The sequence below is a fragment of the Aulonocara stuartgranti genome, assembly GCF_965226115.1.
Source record: "Aulonocara stuartgranti genome assembly, chromosome: 16".
Lineage (NCBI taxonomy): Eukaryota > Metazoa > Chordata > Actinopteri > Cichliformes > Cichlidae > Aulonocara > Aulonocara stuartgranti.
In genome coordinates, this window is record NC_138952.1 from 14447471 (window position 1) to 14469327 (window position 21857).

General features: G+C 44.9%; 1 long non-coding RNA gene across 2 annotated transcripts; it reads left to right on the forward strand.

The window, feature by feature from the left end:
• Window positions 1–1449: 1449 nt before the first annotated feature.
• LOC309691121 lies at window positions 1450–19433 on the forward strand. Of its 2 annotated transcripts, none has more exons than XR_014271890.1 (3): window positions 1450–1498; window positions 2505–2576; window positions 19350–19433. It is a non-coding gene; the product is annotated as an uncharacterized lncRNA (long non-coding RNA). The 2 variants fall into 2 exon arrangements; XR_014271891.1 differs by lacking the exon at window positions 1450–1498 and adding an exon at window positions 1505–1787.
• Window positions 19434–21857: the final 2424 nt, after the last annotated feature.

Sequence of the window (21857 nt, forward strand, 5' to 3'; positions counted from 1 at the left end):
AGCAGGGAAATGTGTTTACACATGATATTTTTGTCTATCCTGGTCTTGGCATCAGTATAACATAGTGTAAGCGAGTCCATATGTCGACAGTGTAGCTTAAATGCAGGTGTTATTGCTTATGCTTTTGCTCTAACACCATTAAGAGATTGCACACTCCATCCCTGGAGCTTATCACACCAGTAGTCTGGCAAGTTTTTGAAAGCCTGTAATTGCAGGTGAGGATCAGCTAAAGGGAATAATGCTGAGCTGTGTTATGAAAATTACAGCAGGCTGTTTATGGTTGACTTTAGCGTATACCACTAAGGTCACTGGAACAGAGACTTGATATGAAGTTTCACTTTCTGCTTGTTCCCCATGGTTTTTGTTATTTCACATTTTGTTATTTCACAGGGTTTTTTGCAAAAATCTGTTGACATAATCTCAAATCTCATATTCAAGTTAAGATGAACTGTTGTGCAAAACATTGACAGTTTTGGGTGGCCACAGTAATTATGGAAATCAGGAATAAACTGTCATTAATGGCCCAATGGTCAAAAAAGAGGGCCTGTGATTGTCTCAATTGTCTGTCTCCACTTCTATGATTACCCTTTGTGTATAAATAGTCCTGCCCCCCCCCCCCCCCACCACCACCCTTATCACAGTGTATGTTGTTGCTTACCTTTCTGTATTTTGTAATTTTTCAGGCTTTTACAAAGTTTTCAAGATACTAACAAAGCACCAAAACCAACAATGATTCGAAAGTATTGTGTAGCCTGATATAACAGATTATTGTCTAAAAAGCAATTTAAAGCAGTTAAATGACCCACAGTACTTTAATTTATTCTGACTCAAACGACTACACACACCATCTGGTATGTCATGCAGCCTTCGCAGACGGCAGCGTGGTGTTACGTCTACCCTTGAAACCGTGATACCCATTAAACCGCGCTACCAGTTAAACCGCGGTTAAGTGTGATGGGTGTGACAGGCATTGGACAGCAGTGCGTTTCTAATCCAATTTCATTGTGAAGTTTGCGGACGATACAACAGTGGTGTGTCTTATCACCAAAGGTGAAACCCAGGTGTGACCAGTGTGATGGCAGCTCGGTGTGACCTGTGTATTCGATGCGACTGATGTGACGTTACACAGCTTTTGCAGACGGCAGTGTGGTGTTACATCTGGGGTGTATATTGAACTCTAATGTCTTATCACCAGTGGCGGAGCGGGAGGGGGGGTGGCTTACTGGGCTTAAGCCCGGGTTGTTTTTTCAGAAGCCCGGGGTCTTTTGGAGTGTAATTTTTTCATAGTTAGATGCCTGGCTGACAACTGTATAAAGCAAAAAACTACACACAATATTCGATGCACATAGTGCACACTGTGGGAATTTACGACTGTGTAAATCCCCCCTAATATTGGTATGATCCGAGCTCAGGCACTAAGCGGGGCGGGGCAGCTGCTGCCTACGAGTGCGCTGTTGGAGAAACGGAGCTAGGCAGACAGAGGAGAACTGAAGACCAGGTACCAAAGCAAAGCATTCATACTGTACAATATGACGGTGTATCACGAAAGATTGATATCAAACTGATCACTTGACCCATATTACGTTACTTGCTCTTCAAGTGAATCAAGAAATGGCGAAATGAAAAGCCGAACAACAACAATGCTGTTTCTTTAGAGAGTCTTAGCTTACATGTGTGTTTATTTCATATTTTCAGTTGTTACCCTCCACGGCTAAATAAATCGGTTTCAGTAATGCACTGATATACAAGAATGGACATAAGGGGCTTCTTTCAAAGAAAAAACTCTGGTAGTATTTTATATATTATGCTTTGTATGTTGTTCAGTATATTTCTATGCAAAACAAGAGGAACTTCAATACACAGCAGTATATTCACAGTTGAAACCAGATATTTACATACACTTTATGGAAAACACAAGAACATTTTTTTACTGTACAACATCAATTTAGAGTAAACTTGTTTTGTTTTGGATAAATAAATATTGAAATATCTTTTGAATTAGTTAAATGTCAGAATAAAGAGAGACAGAGCTGTCTATTTTTTATCACTTTCATCAAATTTAGGAGTACATATACACTAAGTTTATTGTTAATTAATAAAAAAACTCCAGACGATTCCATTCTGAGCTGAAGAAGCTTCTGATAGGTTAGTAGAGTCCATGTGAGTAAATTGGTGGCACACCTGTGGATGCATATAAGGCAAAACACAGAGCCTGTTTCTTTGAAAAGGGAAAATCCAGAGATGTCAACCAAAACACCAGAAAAAGAACTGTGGAGCTCCATAAGTGTGGCTCAATTTTGAATACAATTTGGTGCCATTTACAATTAAGAAATACAGATAGTTTCTCTCTTTACTCTTAAAGTTAACAAATATGTTTTTATATTTATCAATCTAAAAAAATAAACATTTAGTCTGATTTGACGTTACAATTAAAAAAGTGTTTGTGTTTTGATCTGAAGAGTGTGTAAATATCTGGTTTCAACTGTATATTTGATGATTGTCAGCACAAAGAGGGAGAGAGAGGAACAGAGAGGGAGATGGAGAATGAGGACAGAACAGAGGTGGAACAAGAGCAGGTGAGACACACATGTTAGTCAAATGGTCGTTTACAAAAAGTATCACCGTATCATAGGTACTCATGTATCTCGTACCTAGTGTTTCTTTTTAGGTTTACTATTTTTCAAATTCTACATTTATTAAGTTATGCAGGCTTGTTTGCACAACAAGGCTAAATAATTATATAAACTTTTCTCAATCTAAATAGTGTACTTTGGTAGAATTAAAAAATAAGTGTAGTGCAGGTCTATGATGATTTTTAGTGCTACTATCATCTAGTTCTGATTTTTGTTCTGTTTTGGTTAAGTCCTCAGTAGTCCTGATTTTGAACTGTTGTAGTCCTGTTTTAATTCCGGATCAGTTCTGGGTCTGGTTGATTTGGGGTTTAGTCCTCGTGTCTTGATACAGCCCCGACTGTGTTCTGCCTTGCTGCTTAATTAAAAAACTAGTTTAAGGTGTCCTGTATATGTGATATATATTTTTCCCTATATGAAGTCATTCTTTTTTGAACAAAACTGAAAACAGAGTCAATTAATCTTTCAGTCATTTCTAATCCCCCCCCCCCCCCCCCCCCCCCCAAAAAAAAAAAAAAAAATCCCACATGCATACTACCCTTTAGGGCTAAGCCCCGGGTGTTTCAAATGTCTGGCTCCGCCACATCTGGCGGAGGATCTCAAATGGTCTGTTCACACGAACAACATACCCCTTCATAGACAGCGCAGCGTGACGGGAGTGACAAACCGCGCTAGCCGTGAAACTGTGGTACCCGTGAAGCCTTGCTGCCCGTTAAACCGCGTTACCCGTGAAATCGCGCTACCCATTAAACTGTGCTACCCGTTAAAGCGCGCTACCCGTGAAACCGCGCTACCCATGAAATCGCGCTACCCGTTAAACCACGCTACCCATTAAACTGCGCTACCTGTTAAACCGCGATACCCGTTAAACCGCGCTGCCTGTGAAACCGCGCTACCCGTGAAACCGCGGTGTGACCTGTGTGACCGGTATGGCGTGGTGTAACATCGTGCAACCTTTGCAGTCGGCAGCGTGGTGTGACTGGTGTGATGGGTGTGACGGCAGCGAGGTGTGACTTGTGTGACTGGTGTGGCCAGTGTGGCGTGGTGTAACATCATGCAGCCTTCGCAGACGGCAGCGTGGCGTTACGTCAGGGGTGTATATTGAACTCTAATGTACTCACTCTACACCTACGACTGCACGGCCACTAGTATCTGCTATTTAATCTTGAAGTTTGTGCATGAGACAATAGTGGTGGGCAGTGTTGAGCAAGTTACTTTGAAAAAGTAATTTATTTTAGTTACTAGTTACTTCTTCAAAAAAGTAACTGAATTAGTAACTGAGTTACAAGATTCTAAAAGTAATTAATTAAGATAAGATAAGATAGAACTTTATTAATCCCTCGGGTGGGTTCCTCTGGGAAATTCGACTTCCAAAAAGCACAGCAACGACCGAAGTTACAGTTACAGAATTGTTATATATATATATATACACACACACACACACACATATATAAATACAGAGACAAATATAAATAAAATATACAAAGGGGATAAATAGAATAAATAGGAATAAAAAATAAAAATACAAGTGAATTGCACATTTCAAGTATTGAGTCTATTGCACTGTTGACTATTTACAAAAAGTATTGCACAAGGTATTGTACAGTGAGGTGAAGAGGCACTACAGCTTAGTTGTTCCCCCCTCCTTTGTCCTCCTGTTTCCCCTCCCTCTCCCCTCCAGAGAGGAGTTAAACAGTTTGATGGCGTGTGGGACAAAGGAGTTTTTAAGTCTGTTAGTTCTTGTCTTGGGGAGAAGCAACCTGTCACTGAACAGACTCTTCTGATTGTTTATGGCCGTGTGCAGAGGATGCCCAGCATTGTTCATAATGTCCAGCAGTTTCTTTAATGTCCTTTTCTCTGCCACTGTCACCAGAGTGTCCAGCTTCATGCCGACCACAGAGCCAGCCTTCCTGATCAGTTTCTCCAGCCTGGATGAGTCCCTCTTTGCTGTGCTGCTCCCCCAGCACACCACAGCATAGAAAAGTACTCCAGCAACCACCGACTGGTAAAACATCCTCAGGAGCTTCCTGCAGATGTTAAAAGACCTCAGCCTCCTGAGGAAGTACAGTCGGCTTTGGGCTTTTTTATACAGGTGCTCTGTGTTGCATGACCAGTCCAGTTTATTGTCCACCCACAGCCCGAGGTACTTGTACTTGTTGACCACCTCCACCTCCTCTCCCTCTATCTGAACCGGCAGTGGACCTTCTCTGGACCTCCCGAAGTCCACAACCAGTTCCTTAGTCTTTGAGGTGTTGAGTTGCAGGTGGTTTGTGTGACTCCATGCGACAAATTACTTACCCTGTTTGGTATCATTCTTTTCAGCACAACCTCACGTGTCTGAATTTATACTGTATTTATGTTTTCATTTTGACATACTGTATTAACACAATTGAAATAAAATCAGATTAGAAAAAGTTATATTTAACCACAAACATGTTTACTGAATCATATTTCATGACTTTAAATGCAAATATAAGACTTACTTAGACTTAGATCCTCCCGCACCGATCGGCGCATTGGGCGACAAGAGAACGCCATCGAACTCGGTGTTATGGCCCGTCTAGGCGTGGCCAGACCACAACATAAAGGGTGATCCATTCCCGTCCAACCCCAAGCAGCACGTCACACACTTAATATTTTGTGACAGTGATTTATTTACAATAAGTGCAGTTAAACAAAGGAAGGGAGCATATCATAACTTCAGGGTGAACCCAGGGCCAAAACAACAAACAAAAGGTAACCTATCTCAGGAATAAACACAACTTACCTACTCAAAAGAACTAAACCAAACGACAATCACTTTCCTCCCTACCTAACAAAAACAGGAGAAAACTGATCAAACAAAAAGGCGTTCCACCCCTACATGCTCTTACATTAACATAATATAGTGACACAGTGAATGGTCTGCCGGTTGGGTTGGGCTGAGGATGAATGAAGTGGCAGTCCCCGGCGGTCTCTTCATATCCGCTGCCTCCCGGTCCTCAGCCAATCGGTGTGAGCCATCCACCCTGGATGCACCAATCCCGGAGGAGCACCTGGACACTCAAATTTACATATGATTACGATCAGTCGTAACACTCAGTCTATCGCGGCAGTTGTTGCTTCATCCCATGACAGTTCGACTGAACGTAAATCTTCAAGGAAAGTCCTCCTCCGTGTTATTTTAGGTCTTCCTCACCGTCTCTTTCCATTCTTCGGGTTCCACAGAACCGCGACACGGGCAGGTCTCAGGTCCGGTAGCCGAAGGATGTGACCGGCAAATCTGGACCGACGCTTGGTGACTTGGACATGGAGCGGCTCTACTCCCGCACGGCGATATACTTCTTCATTGGTAACGCGATCCCGATATGTGATCTTGAGCAGCCGTCGAAGACAACGTTGTTGGAAGACGTCAAGATGGCGGTTGATCTTTGCAGTTGATTTCCAAGTCTCCGCTACATACAGTGCCGTCGGTAGTGCCGTGAAACCGCGCTACCTGTTAAACCGCGCTACCTGTGAAACGGCGCTGCCTGTGAAAACGCGCTACCCATGAAACCATGCTGCTCGTGAAACTGCGCTACCTGTGAAACTGCACTGCCTGTGAAAATGTGCTACCCGTGGAAGCGCGCTGCCAGTTAAGCCGCGCAGGCAGCACGGTCTGATGGGTATGACGGGCAGTGTGACAGCAGCGCGTTTCTAATCTGTGTGACTGATGTGACGTCATACAAAGTTCGCAGGCAGCAGCGAAGTGCGACTGGTGTGACGGCAGCGCGGTGTGACCAGTGTGACCAGTGTGGCGTGGTGTAACGTCAAGCAGCCTTCGCAGACGGCAGCGTGGTGTTACGTCAGAGGTGTATATTGTACTCTAATGTACTCACTCTACACCTGCGACTGCATGGCAACTAGTATCTCCAATTTCATTGTGAAGTTTGCAGACGATAAAACAGTGGTGGGTTTAATACCCCGGTGTGACCGATGTGACGGCAGCGCGATGTGACCTGTGTAACAGGTGTGGCGCAGTGTGACGTCATGCAGCCTTCGCAGATGGCAGCGTGGTGTTACGTCAGGGTTGTATACTGAACCCTCATGTGCTCACTCTACACCTGCGACTGCACAGCCACTAGTATCTCCAAATTCATTGTGAAGTTTGCGGACGATACAACAGTGGTGTGTCTTGTCACCAAAGGTGAAACCCAGGTGTGACCGGTGTGATGGCAGCGCAGTGCGACCTGTGTCGCTAGCCGTGAAACTGTGGTATCCGTGAAACCGCGCTACCCGTTAAACCGCGCTACTCGTGAAACCGCGCTACCCGTTAAACCGCGCTACCCGTTAAACCGCGCTACTCGTGAAACCGCGCTACCCGTGAAACCGCGCTACCCGTGAAACCGCGCTACCCGTGAAATCGCGCTACCCGTTAAACCGCGCTACCCGTTAAACTGCGCTGCCCGTTAAACCGCGCTGCCTGTGAAAACGCGCTAACCGTGAAAATGCGCTACCCGTGAAACCGCGGTGTGACCTGTGTGACCGGTGTGGCGTGGTGTAACGTCATGCAACCTTCGCAGTCGGCAGCGTGGTGCGACTGGTGTGATGGGTGTGACGGCAGCGAGGTGTGACTTGTGTGACTGGTGTGGCCAGTGTGGCGTGGTGTAACATCATGCAGCCGGCAGCGTGGCGTTACGTCAGGGGTGTATATCGAACTCTAATGTCCTCACTCTACACCTACGACTGCACGGCCACTAGTATCTCCAATTTCAATGTGAAGTTGGCGGACGATACAACAGTGGTGGGTTTAATACCCCGGTGTGACCGATGTGACGGCAGCAAGATGTGACCTGTGTATCCGATGTCACTGGTGTGACGTTACGCAGCCTTTGCAGACGGAAGTGTGGTGTTACGTCAGAGGTGTATACTTTCATGTACTCACACTACACCTACGACTGCACGGCCACTAGTATCTCCGATTTCATTGTGAACTTTGCAGACGATACAACAGTGGGGGATCTTATCACCAAAGGTGAAACCTGGGTGTGACCGGTGTATCCGATGTGACTGATGTGACGTTACACAGCCTTTGACAATGGCACATGTTACATCATGCAGCATTCGCAGATGGCAGCGTGGTGTTACATCAGTGATGTATATTAGAATAGAACAGAATAGAATAGAATAGAATAGAATAGAATTCAACTTTATTGTCATTGCACATGCCACAGGTACAGGGCAACAGTTTGCATCCATCCAGAAGTGCTTTAGCCATGATATAGATATATTACAATATATATTAGCAATAATATAGATATGTAAGTATATTAGGGTACAGTTGTCCATTGTGTGTGTGTGTGTGTGTGTGTGTGTGTGTGTGTGTGTGTGTGTGTGTGTGTGTGTGTAGGTGGTTGTGGGTGTGTGTATGTTCAGTCCACGAGTTTAATGTGGGTCAGATGTCAGGAGGCAGAGTTCAGGAGTCTGACAGCTGTGGGGAAGAAGCTGTTCCGGTACCTGGTGGTCCTAGTCCGGAGGCTCCTGTAGCGCCTCCCAGAGAGCAGGAGGGTGAAGAGTCCATGTGATGGGTGACTGGGGTCTTTGATGATTTTCCCAGCCCTTTTCAGACACCGCTTCCTGTAGATGTCCTTTATGGCAGGAAGTGGTGCTCCGGCGATGCACTGGGCAGTTTTCACGACCCTCTGCAACGCCTTCCGGTCTGAGGCAGAGCAGTTCCCGTACCAGACTGCTCTAGATGGTGCAACGATAGAAGTTCACCAGGATGTCTGAGGACAGGTGGTTCTTCCTCAGAGTCCTCAAGAAGAAGAGGCGCTGGTGAGCCTTCTTGACCAGCTTGGAGCAGTTGGTCGTCCAGATGAGATCCTTGAAGATGTGGACTCCCAGGAACTTGAAGCTGCTCACACGCTCCACAGCCGTCCCCTTAATGTGGATGGGTGGATGTGGGTCAGCATTCCTCCTGTAGTCCACGATGACCTCCTTAGTCTTCTTGGTGTTAAGCAGCAGGTTGTTTGTGTCGCACCACTCAACCAGATGATCCACCTCCTTCCTGTAGGCGGCCTCATCGTTGTCACTGATGAGGCCAATCACCGTGGTGTCATCTGCAAACTTAATGATGGTGTTGGAACCATCAGCAGGTCTGCAGTCATGGGTGAAGAGGGAGTAGAGGAAAGGGCTCATCACACAGCCTTGTGGTACACCGGTGTTCTCCAAATTCATTGTGAAGTTTGCGGACGATACAACAGTGGTGTGTCTTATCACCAAAGGTGAAACCCAGGTGTGACCGGTGTGATGGCAGCGCAGTGCGACCTGTGTATTCGATGTGACTGATGTGACGTTACACAGCTTTTGCAGACGGCAGTGTGGTGTTACATCTGGGGTGTATATTGAACTCTAATGTCTTATCACCAGTGGCGGAGCGGGGGATGGCTTACTGGGCTTAAGCCCGGGTTGTTTTTTCAGAAGCCCGGGGTCTTTTGGAGTGTAATTTTTTCATAGTTAGATGCCTGGCTGACAACTGTATAAAGCAAAAAACTACACACAATATTCGATGCACATAGTGCACACTGGAAATTTACGACTGTGTAAATCCCCCCTAATATTGGTATGATCCGAGCTCAGGCACTAAGCGGGGCGGGGCAGCTGCTGCCTACGAGTGCGCTGTTGGAGAAACGGAGCTAGGCAGACAGAGGAGAACTGAAGACCAGGTACCAAAGCAAAGCATTCGTACTGTACAATATGACGGTGTATCACGAAAGATTGATATCAAACTGATCACTTGACCCATATTACGTTACTTGCTCTTCAAGTGAATCAACAAATGGCGAAATGAAAAGAGAGTCTTAGCGGAGGATTTCAAATGATCTGTTCACACGAACAACATACCCCTTCATAGACAGCGCAGCGTGACGGGAGTGACAAACCGCGCTAGCCGTGAAACTGTGGTATCCGTGAAACCTTGCTGCCCGTTAAACTGCGCTACCCATGAAACCGCGCTACCCGTTAAACCGCGCTACCCGTGAAATCGCGCTACCCATTAAACTGCGCTACCCGTGAAACCGCGCTACCCGTGAAATCGCGCTACCCATTAAACCGCGCTACCCGTGAAACCGCGCTACCCGTGAAACCGCGCTACCCGTTAAACCGCGCTACCCGTGAATACGCGCTACCCATTAAACTGCGCTACCCGTTAAACCGCGCTACCCGTTAAACCGCGCTACCCGTGAAATCGCGCTACCCATTAAACTGCGCTACCCATTAAACTGCGCTACCCGTTAAACCGCGCTACCCGTGAAATCGCGCTACCCATTAAACTGCGCTACCGTTAAACCGCGCTACCCGTGAAATCGCGCTACCCATTAAACCGCGCTACCCGTGAAACCGCGCTAACCGTTAAACCGCGCTACCCATTAAACTGCGCTACCCGTTAAACCGCGCTACCCGTGTGACTGGTGTGGCGTGGTGTAACGTCATGCAACCTTCGCAGTCGGCAGCGTGATGTGACTGGTGTGATGGGTGTGACGGCAGCGAGGTGTGACTGGTGTGGCCAGTGTGGCGTGGTGTAACATCATGCAGCCGGCAGCGTGGCGTTACGTCAGGGGTGTATATTGAACTCTAATGTCCTCACTCTACACCTACGACTGCACGGTCACTAGTATCTCCAATTTCAATGTGAAGTTGGCGGACGATACAACAGTGGTGGGTTTAATACCCCGGTGTGACCGATGTGACGGCAGCAAGATGTGACCTGTGTATCCGATGTCACAGGTGTGACATTACGCAGCCTTTGCAGACGGCAGAGCGTTGTTACGTCATGCAGCCTTTGAAGACCGCAGTGTGGTGTTACATCAGTGATGTATATTAGAATAGAACAGAATAGAATAGAATAGAATTCAACTTTATTGTCATTGCACATGCCACAGGTACAGGGCAACAGTTTGCATCCATCCAGAAGTGCTTTAGCCATGATATAGATATATTACAATATATATTAGCAATAATATAGATATGTGAGTATATTACAGAAATGGGTATATTATGGTATGTTATAGTCTACACGGTATGAAGTATGTTATGAATATGCTATAACTATAAGTATGTACAGGCTGTAGTGAGTACAAGCTATGTACAGGCTATGAACAGGATATAAAAAAAACTATACAGAAAATGAAATAGTTATACAGAAATGTGAACTATGCAAGTTACAAACAGTTGTAGGATTAAAAATGATCGTATGTACAGAATGATTATTTACTCAGAACTATACAGTAGTGCAGTTAAGATAAGTGAGGTATGTGGATCATTTCCACAGAGGCTATATAAAGTGCTAGTGGTTGTGAGTGGTGGTTCAGTCCATGTTATTATTGTGTGTTTGAGGGTACAGTTGTCCATTGTGTGTGTGTGTGTAGGTGGTTATGGGTGTGTGTATGTTCAGTCCATGAGTTTAATGTGGGTCAGATGTCAGGAGGCAGAGTTCAGGAGTCTGACAGCTGTGGGGAAGAAGCTGTTCCGGTACCTGGTGGTCTTAGTCCGGAGGCTCCTGTAGCGCCTCCCAGAGAGCAGGAGGGTGAAGAGTCCATGTGATGGGTGACTGGGGTCTTTGATGATTTTCCCAGCCCTTTTCAGACACCGCTTCCTGTAGATGTCCTTTATGGCAGGAAGTGGTGCTCTGGCGATGCACTGGGCAGTTTTCACGACCCTCTGCAACGCCTTCCGGTCTGAGGCAGAGCAGTTCCCGTACCAGACTGCTCTAGATGGTGCAACGATAGAAGTTCACCAGGATGTCTGAGGACAGGTGGTTCTTCCTCAGAGTCCTCAAGAAGAAGAGGCGCTGGTGAGCCTTCTTGACCAGCTTGGAGCAGTTGGTCGTCCAGATGAGATCCTTGAAGATGTGGACTCCCAGGAACTTGAAGCTGCTCACACGCTCCACAGCCGTCCCCTTAATGTGAATGGGTGGATGTGGGTCAGCATTCCTCCTGTAGTCCACGATGAGCTCCTTAGTCTTCTCGGTGTTAAGCAGCAGGTTGTTTGTGTCGCACCACTCAACCAGATGATCCACCTCCTCCCTGTAGGCGGCCTCATCGTTGTCACTGATGACACAATGTTCATTGTGATTGTAGATGAGCAGCGGTTATCCAGCCGGACATGTTGGAGGCGGTTGGTCAGGAAGTCCAGTAACCATTTGCAGATGAGGGAACTGATGCCCAGGTCTGTCAGTTTCCTGATGAGTTGTGAGGGGTGTATTGTATTGAATGCTGAACTGAAGTCTATAAACAGCATTCTGGCGTATGTGTTGTTGTATATTGAACTGTAATGTACTCAATCTACACCTACAACTGCACGGCAACTAGTATCTCCAATTTCATTGTGAAGTTTGCAGACGATACAACAGTAGTGGGTCTTATCACCAAAGGCGAAACCTGGATGTGACGGCAGCATGGTGCAAATGGTGTGACAGGCAGTGTGACGGCAGCGCGATGTGACCTGTGTAACCGGTGTGGCGCAGTGTGACGTCATGCAGCCTTCGCAGATGGCAGCGTGGTGTTACGTCAGGGTTGTATACTGAACCCTCATGTGCTCACTCTACACCTGCGACTGCACAGCCACTAGTATCTCCAATTTCATTGTGAAGTTTGCGGACGATACAACAGTGGTGTGTCTTATCACCAAAGGTGAAACCCAGGTGTATTCGATGTGACTGATGTGACGTTACACAGCTTTTGCAGACGGCAGTGTGGTGTTACATCTGGGGTGTATATTGAACTCTAATGTCTTATCACCAGTGGCGGAGCGGGGGATGGCTTACTGGGCTTAAGCCCGGGTTGTTTTTTCAGAAGCCCGGGGTCTTTTGGAGTGTAATTTTTTCATAGTTAGATGCCTGGCTGACAACTGTATAAAGCAAAAAACTACACACAATATTCGATGCACATAGTGCACACTGTGGAAATTTACGACTGTGTAAATCCCCCCTAATATTGGTATGATCCGAGCTCAGGCACTAAGCGGGGTGGGGCAGCTGCTGCCTACGAGTGCGCTGTTGGAGAAACGGAGCTAGGCAGACAGAGGAGAACTGAAGACCAGGTACCAAAGCAAAGCATTCGTACTGTACAAATAATGTAAATATGACTGTGTATCATGAAAGATTGATAACTGATCACTTGACCCATATTACGTTACTTGCTCTTCAAGTGAATCAACAAATGGCGAAATGAAAAGAGAGTCTTAGCGGAAGATCTCAAATGATCTGTTCACACGAACAACATACCCCTTCGTAGACAGCGCAGCGTGACGGGAGTGACAAACCGCGCTAGCCGTGAAACTGTGGTATCCGTGAAACCTTGCTGCCCGTTAAACTGCGCTACCCGTGAAACCGCGCTACCCGTGAAACCGCGCTACCCATTAAACCGCGCTACCCGTGAAACCGCGCTACCCGTTAAACCGCGCTACCCGTGAAACCGCGCTACCCGTTAAACCGCGCTACCCGTGAACACGCGCTACCCGTTAAACCGCGCTACCCGTGAAACCGCGCTACCTGTGAAACCGCGCTGCCTGTGAAAACGCGCTACCCGTGAAGCCGCGGTGTGACCTGTGTGACCAGTGTGGCGTGGTGTAACGTCATGCAACCTTCGCAGTCGGCAGCGTGATGTGACTGGTGTGATGGGTGTGACGGCAGCGAGGTGTGACTTGTGTGACTGGTGTGGCCAGTGTGGCGTGGTGTAACATCATGCAGCCGGCAGCGTGGCGTTATGTCAGGGGTGTATATTGAACTCACTCTACACCTACGACTGCACGGTCACTAGTATCTCCAATTTCAATGTGAAGTTGGCGGACGATATAACAGTCTTATCACCAAAGGTGAAACCCGGATGTGACGGCAGCACGGTGCGACCTGTGTGACCGGTGTGGTGCGGTGTAACGTCATGCAGCCTTCGCAGACGGCAGCGTGGTGTTACGTCAGGGGTGTACACTGAACTCTCATGTACTCACTCTACACCTTTGACTTCACGGCCACTAGTATCTCCAATTTCATTTTGATGTTTGCGGATGACACAATAGTGGGAGTGATGGTTACAAGAAGGTTCTCAGTGCCTTTAAACTTTGAGGGTGAGATGGTTCGCATTAATGTCAGAAAAACAGAAGAGATGACGGTGGACTTCTGGAGGTGTAGTAAAGCACATACCCCGATCACCATCAACGGCGCTGCTGTGGAAAGAGTGAATGGCTTCCGTTTCCTAGCCGTACATCTGGCGGAGGATCTCAAATGGTCAGTTCACACGAACAACATACTTCCATACCCTTCATAGACAGCGCAGTGTGATGGGAGTGACAAACCACGCTACCTGTGAAACTGCGGTACCCATGAAATCTTGCTGCTTGTGAAACTGCTCTACCTGTGAAACCGCTCTACCTGTGAAACTGCGCTTGCTGTGAAACCGCTCTACCTGTGAAACCGCTCTACCTGTGAAACCGTGCTTGCTGTGAAACCGCTCTACCTGTGAAACCGCTCTACCTGTGAAACTGCTCTACCTGTGAAACTGCTCTACCTGTGAAACCGCGCTTGCTGTGAAACCGCTCTACCTGTGAAACCGCTCTACCTGTGAAACTGCTCTACCTGTGAAACTGCTCTACCTGTGAAACCGCTCTACCTGTGAAACCGCGCTTGCTGTGTAACCGCTCTACCTGTGAAACCGCTCTACCTGTGAAACTGCTCTACCTGTGAAACCGCTCTACCTGTGAAACCGCGCTTGCTGTGAAACCGCGCTACCCGTGAAACCGTGCTACCCGTGAAACCGCGGTGCCTGTAAAACCGTGCTACCCGTGAAACCGCTCTACCCGTGAAACCGCGCTGCCTGTTAAACCATGCTGCCCGTTAAACCATGCTAGCCGTTAAATCGCGCTACCAGTTAAACCGCACAGGCAGCACAGTGTGACGGGCAGCGTGACGGCAGCGCATTTCTAATCTGTGTGACTGATGTGACGTCATACAACCTTCGTAGACAGCAGCAAGGTGCGACTGGTGTGACGGCAGCGTGGTGTGACCTGTGTGACTGGTGTGGCTGTAAAATTTAGTACAGCACTAAATGTGCTTTCATCTGCACCTGAAAATATTTCATAACAGAAGTACTAGTTTCTGTTTTTGTTCATATATTATTTAGAAAAACTTGGAACTGCCTACATATTTTAATAAAAAAACACGGAAAAACATTAATACACTTTTGACACTGCTATCTTTAGATACATGATCAAAGCAGTCTAGGCTTCCCACAAATTGGGCTATGTTTCACCAGAATATCATTGAGAAGGTGACACACTCTGTAAAGGTTTGATGGTTAATCAAATGAATGGGTACCCTGAGTTTGTGCCTTCTGAATTATGCTTTGTATAAAACAGTGCTGAAAACAACTGATCCTGAACATGAAATCCTCAAAGCAATAAGTCTGAAATCTTTTCCGAGGGGAGGAGCGAGCTTTCTAATTCTATTTTGTTGCATTTTTGTAAAACGGATAAAACTATTACTGCCACTATCTTTCGGCTTTTCTAGTACATTTCTGTCAAATGCCTCATGGACTCATTCTTCATAGCTTTCTCCCTGCAATGAAATTACTTCTCTAATGAGGTAAATGGAGGAAATGTAGCCAGACAATATTACAGATATTTCTGTATATGTTTTTGCACTATACACATTTTTATGTGTAAGGGCTTTGCCAGAGAAGCTGCGGTAGTGTGCACTTCTTAGTTTCCCCTGGGTTACCCTGCACAGCGTTGGCATGGCTCGTAGTTATTCCTGCTCGCTCATTCATGCAAACACTTGTCTCCTCTCCCTCTCTCTAACCTTACATATCTCACAATATTTCCCTCTCTGCCTTCCTCACTTGCTTCCCATTCCCCTCTCTTGCAGAACCATTCATCCATGGCTGCTACACCAGTGGCTAGCCTGTGTGCTGTGCCTGATGCTCATAGGCTGCTTTCAGATTTCTGTCTCACCCCTAAGCAACAGCACAAATTAAATACTTAACTTTATTCATTTTTTTCCTCTTCCTGCCTCTCTCTCTCTGGTCTGGCATTAAAAATTCATCCACTCTGTGTTGTGTTAAAAGCACATTACGCAAGAGTCTAAATATACCCCCTCCCAGGCACGATGTCCCCTGATGCTTTTACATGTGTGTGCTGCCTCTGTGTATGCATGCATTGTGTATATATGTGTGTGTGCATGTGAGTGAGAGCAGGGTAAAGCTACATCTGTTACATCTGTCATATCCCAGGAGGAAGGCAGCTTGGAAACGTCCCCCAGGTGGCAACAGGGTGATAGAGCAGCTTAGCAAACAGGTTGGGTTTTCAAGGAAACACGCATGGATTTACTTTCTGATCACTGTCCAGGTTTGCAACAAAAGAAAACAGTCTTCGGTCTAGTTTAGTGTTTTCAGCTCATTCACCTGTAAGAGGTCCTGATTTTTCCCAAGCTTTAGAGTGTTTTATCATGTAGTGATGGACATTCAGAAGAGAAGAAAGTTCTGCTGTGTGCATCAGTCTCTCCCTAGGCTGCCTGCATGCCCACAGCAACAAAGGCTGACAGTTGAACCGTTTCATGCTGCCTTCTGGATGAAAGGCCCCTGTAATTGGTTGCCATTACAAACTGTACACCATCTTTGACAATGGCAGTGAAAAGAAGCATGTCCCCACCATCTTTTGAAACCAGTGTCTGCCATAAAGTAAAATAACAAGTTCTTTTTTATTTTTAATGCAGTCATTTTGCTCTCAGTATGCTGCTCTCTCTAATTGCTTTTTAATTTATTTATTTATTTACTTATATATCACAATTAACAAAAATAGTTGCCTCAAGGCACTTTGTATTGTGGTGTAAAGATCCTACAATATTAGAGAGAAACCCCCCAACAATCAGATGACAGTGGGGAGGAAAAACTCCTTTTAGCTGGACGAAACCTCCGGCAGAACCAGAGGGGAATCCGGCAGGGAGGGGCAGCCATCTGCCATGATCAGTTGGGGGTGAGAGGCAAGAGCAGAGAGCAGAGGAAACAGAGACAGAGATTAATAATAACTAATGATTAAATATAGAGTGGTTTCAAATCGAAAAGAGTGAAGAGAGATGAGTGAAGACGCCAGCAGCCTAACACTACTGCAGTATGACTATAGCCCTAACTATAAGCTTTATCAAATTGGAAACTTTTAGACATAATCTTACAAGTAGTGAGGCCCCATATATTAACTTAATATGCACAATAATATGACATTTACATACATTTAATATGCACAACCTGGTCAAAAAGTGTTTCTCACAGTGTTGTTCAGACCGGGGAATGTCATTCAGAGTAAGCATCTGGCTAGAACCTTTTGTCTGAATTTAGAAAAAGAGCACTAACTAATTTATTTTTATCGTACTTCACAGATAAATAAACTTTGGTAACATCTGCATAGAAATGAAAATTTATGCTGCGTTTTCTAATAATATTATTTAAGAGAAACGTGTATAATGTAAAAACTATTGGTCCTGACACAGAGCCCTGTGGAACTTCATGACTAACTTTTGTGTGTGCAGAAGACTCAAAATTTACATGATCTATTTATTATATAGTCTATCACAGCGGTCCCCAACCTTTTTTGAGCCACGGACCGGTTTATGCCCGACAATATTTTCATGGACCGGCCTTTAAGGTGTCGCGGATAAATACAACAAAATAAAACTAGTACTGGTACCGAAAAAAAGAAAATTTATTCATAACACACGTGAAAAGACCCAGGAAAACCGAGTAAACGATAAAAACGATAACAAAATAACGCTGAAAACCGATAAAAACCCTGAAAACTATACATTTCACACCTTAGCCTCAACTCTCGCGGCCCGGTACCAAACGACTCACGGACCGGTACCGGTCCGAGGCCCGTGGATTGGGGACCGCTGGTCTATCAGATGGATATGATTCAGCCACTGCAGTGTAGTTCCTTTAATACCAACAGCATGTTCTAATCTCTGTAGTAATAAGTTTATGCTCATCAGAATTGAAAACTTCACCGAGGTCTAGCAGGACAAACACAGAGATAAGTCCACTGTAAAAGGCCATAAGATCATCATTCATAACCTTCACTAGTGCTGTTTCTGTGCTGTAATGCAGTCTAAATCTTGACTTTTCAAATAACTCGTTTCTCAGCAGATGATCACCCAGCTCTTTCATGAATCTTAGAAATAAGACGAATGTTGGAGATTGGTTAATAATTAGCTAAAACAGCTGGGTGAGGGAAAGGATTTTTAAGTAATGATTTAATTACAGCCTCTTTCAAAGTGGTACGTAGCCTGCTACTAAAGATAGATTCATCATATTTAAGATCATAGCCTTAATTAATGGTCGGACTTTCTTGAATAGTCTTGTGGGAACGGGGTCTAACAGACATATTGAGATTTAGAAGAAGTAATTATTGAAGTTAACTCAAAAAGACTGATAGAAGAGTGTCTAAAAAAATAACAGCAGCTGTCAACATTCCTGTGATCAGTGATATGTTCATGGGATGGCTGTGAATAATTTTTCTCTAATGCTTAACAGTTTATTTGCAAAGAAATTCATGAAGTCTAGTTAAGTTTAAATGAATACTCGGTTCAACAGAGCTCTGACTCTTTGTTAGCCTGGCAACAGTATGATAAGGGATGAATAGTAAGATGTCTTTATGGGGGAGATATAGTAGGGAGTCAAAACTCTCTGACGCTTTTATTTTCAGAGTAGCCACAGTATTCAGGGACATCCACAATGATGATGGATGACTGTGGTTTTCTAACCGGAAAGAGATCCATGTACATGAATTATTTTTGAACTGTTTGAGGCAATAAATGAGTGAAAACCTGGATTGGGACTGAAACCCTCTTTTACCTCAGATAAAAAGAACACGCAACACTGCTCTGCATTGTGTTGGCACATATCGCAATTTCAGAAAGACATCTACTGTGATGATATTTATTTTCTAGTGCTGTGTAATCCATTATAGCCAACTTAAATGTTATGAAACAAAATAGTGTTAAATATTGAGTCTGCGTGCCATATGTCAGAACAAGGTGGAATAAAGTGATGTGTTGGCTCGTTTACATTTTGAGAGTAGCCAATCAAATCTAATTGTGAATTAAATGTGGTGTGGAGGCTGTCTGAGAAATCACATAAAATGTCTGATTAAGGGCCAGAAAGACAATTTTTAGAATTGAAAGCTGCACCATACAAAGTGGGATGGATGTCATCTCTATTGAATAGACCAGGTTTTCCCTGGAAAGTTTTCCAGTCATCTAAAGCCCACATTGTGATTTTCATTTGCAATTAATTGATCAGTCAATAGCATGGTTACTGAATTGTTGTTGGGTGTGTGTGTGTTTATTTATGTTTATTTATGTACTTCACAGTCGCTGCATAATGTTTAGTTTGCTGCTCAAGTATTAAATATGTTTAATTCCCTTTATTGGATAAACTGTAATGTGTAACTAATAACCGTGGAGAATCCAGTTTAAGCAGTGGCATGCTGAATCACCACACTGCATAGATACATACAAAAGTATGCGCGCACGCACACACACACACATAATCCTCATCTAGCAGGCTGCACTTTTTTCTGTAGATTTTCGGGTGTGTGATTTGAGTAGATCTAACAATGATGAATATCACAAGCTGGATGATGATACACTAAGGGTTTCTTCTGTTTCTTCGATCCTCTCCACATGTGACACCTTGATTCTGCCCGTGCATCTCCCCACAGACAACACCTGCCAGCTCACCCTGCCAGCCTGCACTGATGTGTGGCATCCCTAACTCGATCATGATTGTGAGCACAACACCTGCGATCTACAAAGTTGAGAAAGCTGCCAAGTTCCTCCCATGGTGAAAGGTGTTTCTCTATCTGTCTGGCTTTCTTTCTTCCTTTCTAATTTCTGTCACCTCTCGTCACCATCTATACCAGGTGCGTGTGCACAGCTTGACACAGAGAGGAGCTGTAACATTTGCCTTTTGGGGCTGCACGAATCTAAAAAGAATGAGTCAATATGATTCCTGCAAATGAATAGTTTGCTCAGTATTAAATAAGACTACCATGCCTTGGAATGAATGAAGACTCAAGCAAGAAAAGTTAGCTGCTATGCTGCACTGCAGTAGCAAGTGCTTTTATTAGTGAGAGGAAGCAACACAGAAGAGGAACATCTGGTCCCTTGTGGCTAATTCGTCTGCTTGGGCACCCAGCGTATCCAGTGTCCCCTCTCTCCTCAGCAGAAACCGTTCTGAGTGACAGTAGTTTGCTGTACATTGGTCTGTTCTCTCTCCCCATGGGTCTAATTTGTGCAAGCTGCTTTTGAATTGTTGCAAAGAAGATGCAGGAACAAAGCCAGCTGAGGGGGCTGGGGCATGTGGGACCTGCTGTTCCTCAGTGCCGTTAGTTCTGTTGCCAATTCATCTTCACTCTTGTGTTCTTCCTCTGCACTTCTTCCTCTTTCACCCCAAAGAGTCAGCGTTGTGTTGGTGATATAATGAAAGAAAGGTGTAAGGGTGAAGAGGTTAGTAGGGTAAATCTAAGTGCATGAGTTATGTGCTTTGAAAAGGGACACGAGGAGGAACAGAATTTTAAATGAGCCACCTGCTGAGTGTAGTTCAGATATAGACCTCAGCTGCACACTGGCATAAGATAGTAAAAAAGAACTTTAATAAAAATGACCAGAGATGATCAAAAGGTGCTGAAGGGACCATGCAAGTCAGGGTCAGCATGATTCCACAAACGCAACAGCCTGGTTCACTTATGGAGCCAGCTTCAAGTGTCTATTGGACAAACTGCAGTTTTTGGCACTCACACTTTGCCTATTTTTCAGCCTCTTTGTGTTTAGCGGGAGCCTAAAGAGGCCAGGACTCGTATCGGTCCTGTTCATTTCAGACACAAGAACAGGACTGGCATCAACCCATTGGCCGAGCCCGGGGGCTAGAGGAGGGGTGAGCAAGGGGCCACATGAGAAATTGTGAGCTGAATTCAGTTCTGCTTCATACTACTTTTGATGTGAGCCTTCACAGCGGTTTGATTTGTTGCCCCGCATGAAAATGATTTGAGAGCCGCAATGTCGGCAGGAGTATGACGGTGTCTGCATAACTGGATCAGGCAGTTCAGCGAGCCAACTGGGCAACTGTAGTCTGGTTAGTCGCTAGCAGTGTAGAAATGGTTTGGGGCAGGCTGGATACTACTGAAATGTTCATGTGCCTCTGTAGCAGACCAGTGGTTCACTAATGAGCCTGCAGGAAAAACAAGGATAAGAGTGGAATCAGACTGGGAGCTAACCACTTACTAACAAACCTCAAGGAAATTTTTAATAAAAACCCAATACTGAAACCACCAAAAGCACACCAGTCACTGTCAAAACTTTAATTATTTTGCAGTGATATGAAGCTCAGTACTGTAATTACTATTTACAAAGCTTCACACTACACAACAGTGGTGCAGCTACCACCCTCGTCTTTTTTTATAATGTCAATTTTCATTGCCATTAGCATGGCATTTGGTGCTGCAGCTAATGATATCCTTCAAAGGCTTGTACTAAGCCATGACTCAGAGGCTTTGTTCCTTGAGGCAGGCCCCTACTTTGCAAGTACAAGTATCATACTGAACTCTGCAGGAAAAAGTCAGGGGAAAGAGCTGAGACCTTCAAAGTGTCACTTTAAAAAAAGACAACCTGTCTGTTTGACAAGCGAAGATTACTTACCTGCAACTTTAAAAGTGTCAGCGTGCAGTAAGTGTGTCATCCCTCTGCCCAAGGAAAACTCAGTTTGCCTTTATATGTAGCCTTTTACATCTGAATCCCCACAGCAAAAAAGAGGAACTCTTTCCCTGACACCTAAGTCGTGATGACATGCCAATTTACAACTCCCCATGAGAGAAATTAGAAAGGGTGAAGCTTACGAGCTGTCATCTTTAGAGAGGAATATGGGCTGATCAAACGTTAAATGCACCAAAACTAGAGTCTAGAAGTAGCTTCCCATTAACTTCTACACCTATTATAAGCTAAAATGTTGACATAATTGCTTCAAGCACAAGACTGATCGAATCATTACCTAATATTTCCAATTTTCTTTTAACTTAGAGGCTACTTACAGGTTCCAAGATTCAGGCATTAATAGGCAGAAAGGTTTTTATAGTTGTATCTTTATAAAACACCTCGTTAAACCTTTATTTGAGGAATAGTAGCATATTATTTGCAAAAATAATGGTGAATTGCTACCTTAGTCTTGTTACCTT